This window comes from Balaenoptera acutorostrata, chromosome 15 (assembly GCF_949987535.1).
Source record: "Balaenoptera acutorostrata chromosome 15, mBalAcu1.1, whole genome shotgun sequence".
NCBI lineage: Eukaryota > Metazoa > Chordata > Mammalia > Artiodactyla > Balaenopteridae > Balaenoptera > Balaenoptera acutorostrata.
In genome coordinates this window covers 60200707-60206137 of record NC_080078.1, presented here as the reverse complement: position 1 = coordinate 60206137, position 5431 = coordinate 60200707, and positions in this window count along the sequence as shown.

Here is a 5431-nt window from a genome sequence, read left to right as displayed (position 1 = left end):
CTACTTCTTTGATCTATGGAAAGAACCAACAGTTTAGGCAAGGCGTTTTGTGATCAAAAGATTTGAAAGGTGTGCTTGGGCCAGAGGTGAGTAGAGCATGCGGTGCCTGGTTTAAGGTTACTTACAATATAACTTTGCTAAAGTGACAAGACAAAAAGGGCCTCCTGCAAAGAGCTCTTTCCTGTAAAGATCTCCTTCCTGCCAAAAGCTGCTTACAGTATCAGCCTTGTAAGACTTCTAAGGCTTAGTTCCAGATCAAAGGTAAGGGCACAAAGCAGAAGTCTAATGTCCAAGTCTAAGTTCAGATATTAAATCCTGCATAAACCAGGCTACTAGGCTGAATGAAGCTTGATTTCATTTGTACTTTCAACTAACTGTGCTCTAACTCACCCTAATCAGATACCATTGAGAAGAATACATCTGAACTTGCATAGTCCTAACGATAAATAGGAAGCTTCATTTGTAATGTACGAGTGGTATTGAACTTGACTTCACATAAAATGTCTTGATTTGCTCTCCCCATAAAAAGTTAGCTTTGGGAAGTGTGGTAGTTAATTTTATGTGTCAACTTGGAGGGTGTTTTTGGATGAGATTAACATTTAAATTAGTGAACTTTGAGTAAGCAGATTGCCTTCCATAATGTGGGTGGGCCTCATCCAATCAGTGGAAGGCCCGGCCTCCCAGAGCAAGAGGAAAATCTCCAGCAGACTGCCTTCAGACTGGAACTGCACCATTGGCTCTTCTGGGTCTCTAGCCAGCCAGCCCACACTGCAGGTTTTGGACTTGCCAGCCTCCATAATTGTGTGAGCCTATTTCTTACAATAAACCTCCATCTATACAAATACATACACACACAAACACATACACGTACGCATACACACACACTATTGGTTCTATTTCTCTGGAGAACTCAGACTAATACAGGAAGAATGATAGATTCTGAGCTTGTTTGACATAAAGAACTTAGTTTCATCTAAACATGCTCTAACTCATAGTGAGATATTTCATTTCAAATGTTCCTGAACGTGAACCTTAGTTGAAGGTTTTTCTGCCTGTTTTCAACGAACTACTTAGTTTCAGACAGATTTTTATCTAAATCACCATAGGAACTTATCTTAGATATGAATGTACGATTCTGACATTGTTGTCACTTAAGCTGCTTAACGTTCATCCTAATTTGTTGTAAGTCACAAAAACAAGGAAATTAAGAGAACAACATGTAACTGTGAGCTTATTTTCTCTAAAGCTTGCTTAGATTCATGTAATTTGGCTGTAAATCATTTATATTTGCACTATCTCACCATTTCACACTTCAGAAGAGAGGAATATCTGGTTCTTTGCTTGTATACAAATATACTGCTTGGTTGCACAGTTTCATCTATATTTCCACTAACTTAACATTATAAGTTAAGTGCTTTTGAGGACTAAGTCTGCCTCTGAACTAGGTTTCACTAATACTGCTTAGATGCACATTACTCTAATGTAATTTGAGATTGTGTGTTTGTGTCATATATGTATTTCTGAGCTAGTTTATATATATATATATATATATATATATATAATTTATATATCACTTATGAAGCTTATAAATTTCATTTATAATGGATGAGTGATTTTGAGTTTGATTCCACATGCACTAGCTAATTTATTTTTTTAATTTTTTAAAAAATATTTATTTATTCATTTATTTTGGCTGTGCCAGGTCTTAGTTGTGGCACGTGGGATCTTAGTTGCGGCATGCAGACTTCTTAGTTGCAGCATGCGTGCAGGATCTAGTTCCCCAACCTGGGATCGAACCTAGGCCCCCTGCATTGTGAGCACGGAGCCTTACCCACCAGGGAAGTCCCTACACTGGCTAATTTAGACCAGCTACACTCTAACTCCTTAAGAAGTTACAGTTTCTCTTGAGAACAATGTCTGAGTCTCAGCTTGTTTTTATTAATATGCTGCTTAATTTTGACTAAATACACTCTAACTCACTTTAAGGAGAAGGGGACTCAGCAGGAGACCCAGCTGGGAAGATTGCCGGTTGGCTCTGGCTAGGGGGACATACGTAGCCTCTGAAGCAAAATATAGGGGAATCACTGGCAGCACAGGTTGGCACTTAGACTCTGAAATGGAGACTCAGCCTCTGGAAGAGGGATTGGGACTTAGGCTCTGGAGCCAGCAGTGGGTTCTCATCCTCTGGAAAGAAAGCAGGGGCACGGCCTCTCATGTGAGAGGTAGGTACTGCCTATGGAGCCAAAATCCAGACTCAGCCTCTAGAGAGGGGAGTGTGGACCTAACCTTTGAGGAGAGCTCCGAAGACTTACCTTTTGGATCGAGAAGCAGAGACTTAGACTCCAGTGAGGGAAGCAGGATGTAGTCTCTGGCACCAGGTGACTGCTGCAGCCAAAACTGGGACCCATCAGCCTCTGTAAGGGGTCATGTGGACCTAGCCAATGGGGTGTGTGGTGGAAACTTAGCCTCTGGTTGGAGAAGTGGGGTCTTTAGCTTCTGGTGTGAGGAGTGGGGTCTTAGCCTCTGAAATGGGAGATTAGGACTTAGTTTCTCGAGCCGAAATATGGACTCAGCCTCTGGAGGGGGAAGTAGGGACATAGTCACTGGTGGTCTCAGTCAAATCAGCTTCGGTCTGTCATGAGGAAAAGAGGGGTCTTTGTGCCAGGCCTGAGGAGCTCCCCCTAGCGATTGAGGAAACTGGGAAATTTTGAGATGAATGTGTTTTCTGAGCTTGTTTGCATATGTAAAATTTACAAAGTACTTCTGAAGCTGTTTGAAATGAATGAATGATTTCGAGCTTGATTTCACATAAACTCTTAAATACACTCTAAGTTACCCTAAGAAGGTCCTTTTGGGAACACTTGAGTCTGTATTTGTTTTAATATCAACTGTTACATATGAATATCTCTAAGGAGGAATAAGAAGTTTCATTTGAAATGAAAGAGTGATTTTGAGCTTGATTTCACCTAAAATGCTTAGTATTAACTATATTTATTCTAATTCCTCACAAGTAAATGAAAGAATAATGACATATTCCCTAATACTGCTTAGATTTATCTAAATTGGTTCTAACTCATTCTTATTTGCTCTCTCTAACCATTAGAAGTTTCCTTAGAGGGGAATGTCTGATTCTCAGCTTGTTTACAAACATACTGTTTGTTTGCAGACATACTGCTTATTTGTACACATAGTTTAGTTTCATCTTTATTTTCACTAACTCAACATAATAAGGCACTGTTGATTTACCTTACATATAAGTGTGTGATTAACACTGTTTTCACTTAACCTACTTAATTTGCTCTAATTTGCACAAAGATAGTACTTTTGAGGTGACGGTGTGTTTCTGAGCTTATTTGCACAAAGAAAATTTTATATAGGACTTTAAAGATCATACATTTTATTTTAAATGAGTGCTTTTAAGTTTGACTTCACACAAACGCAATTTGTTCTAATTTCCCATGCCAGGTTAGGTTTAGGACTGCTTCTTAGATGTATCTTAATTTGCTCTAACTTGCAATAAGATCTTTTAGTTTGAAATGTTTCTGAGCTAATTTGTTAATTTGCATTTCTGAGCTAATGTGCTTCTAGCTCACTATAAGAAATCAATATAGCTTAGTTTTCATTTTAACTAAACTGCTTGGTTACATTTGTATACGCTCTAATTCACAAGAAGTTACTTTTGAGATCAAAGATCTGAGCCTCTTTTAATTATACTGCTTAGATTCATGTAAAGTTGTTCTAATTCTTACCTTGGCAAGGAGCGCGTGATTTCGAATTTGTTTTCACATATAACAAACACTGGTAGAGTCTCCCGGCGCCAACGCCCACTAAGGCTAGCCTTGCCCCCTGCAGAGGCTCTTTCTGGTTCTGGCCCCAGTCTGTCCCGGGGTTGCCGCAAAGGCCAAGTCCCGGCTTGGCCGGCAGGGGGCGTCCGACCGTCCGCCAGGACCCAGGCGCAATTTCTCCGGTCCGCTGGGGTGGGAGAGCGGCCGGAACCGCAGGGGGAGCCGAGGGGCCTTTGCGGGAATGCGAGGCCTTTCAGCCCCTCCCCGGCTTCCCCCAGGGCCGCGGACTAGAGGCCTCCCTCACCTGGTCCCTTCCTGGCCCCTGTTCTAAGGATGGAGAGCGCCAGGTCTGACCTGGGAACCTCCCGGGGAGTCCGCGGAGCTCTCAGGGCCTTTTAGCGGACATCCTGCGCACAGCTGGTCCCAGAGGCCAAGTTCCCCGGTCCCGATTTAGACACTGAGTCTCCCTCCCAAAGTCCACCTGGATCCCCGGTGACCACTCCCTATGCTTAGTCCCCGCTCTCCCTCCAGCGGCTAGGGTCCCTCTGTTCCCTCAGGACTCCCGAATTGTTCACCCCAGAACCTGAATTCGGAACTTTTGACCCAAGGTCGAAGTCCTGACCTTCGGCTCCAGAGACTAAGATCTATGCCACCCTCCCCCTACCCCACCCCCAGAGGCTGAGTGCCAATGGCCACCGACCCAGTCCCCCCTTTTTGCCTTGGTGGCCTCCCTGTCCCAACTTTTACAAGCCCGACCAAACAGCCAAGAGGGGACCAGCTGTCCGTGAGCCCTCTGCAAGGTGCCAAGGGGTGAGAGTGGGCCATGTTCCTGAACAAAGGGGAGATGAAACCCCAAACAAGGTTCAACCTCTCTGCAAGCTGGCTCTGCTCCCTCCCTCCTTCTGGACTTGGGGCACACGTGGCTAACAGAACTTTCACCAGGAAAGGGTTACCACAGAGCAAGTGTAAACCATAATCACAGTCAGCACCAAATTAGAAAAACTTAATGAAGCAGTCACCTCCAAAAACCAGAGACAAATGTTGTGTGAATGTATTAAAAACCACTGAATTGTACACTTTAAACGGGTGAATTTTTTGGTAAAGCTGTTATTTTTTGATAAAGCTGATATTAAAAAACAAACAAATAAAAAGTTAGAACCTTAGACCCCAGTTCCTCTCCCGGACTCCTGAAGAAGTTTCAGCATTGACTCTCTGGAGAGGCTGACAAAATGAGAAGCTCTGTACTGAGGGCAAGATGAGGTACACAGAAGACAGGAGAATTGAGTAAAAACCCACATACTGAAGAGTGGGACTCTCAGCCTCCTCTTCCTCAGCTTCCCAAACACTGGCGGCCAAGGTTGTTTTCCTCAGGCAGGAGATGGGAAGATTTCTCTCTGGGAAAGAAAAGGCACACAAACGCTGAGTGGGTGTTTCTTATCCCTGCCTCATCAGCCTAAACAGTGACTCTCAACCCCATGGCATTTTTGCCCCCAGGGGACACTTGGCAGTATCTGGAGACCCTGTTGGTCGTCTCACGTGAGGAGGGGGCTGGGGGTTAATGGGTATCTAATGGATAGGGGCCAGACACCTGCTTAACATCTTCAAGTCACAGGACAGCTCCCACAAAAAGAATTATCTGGTCCTAA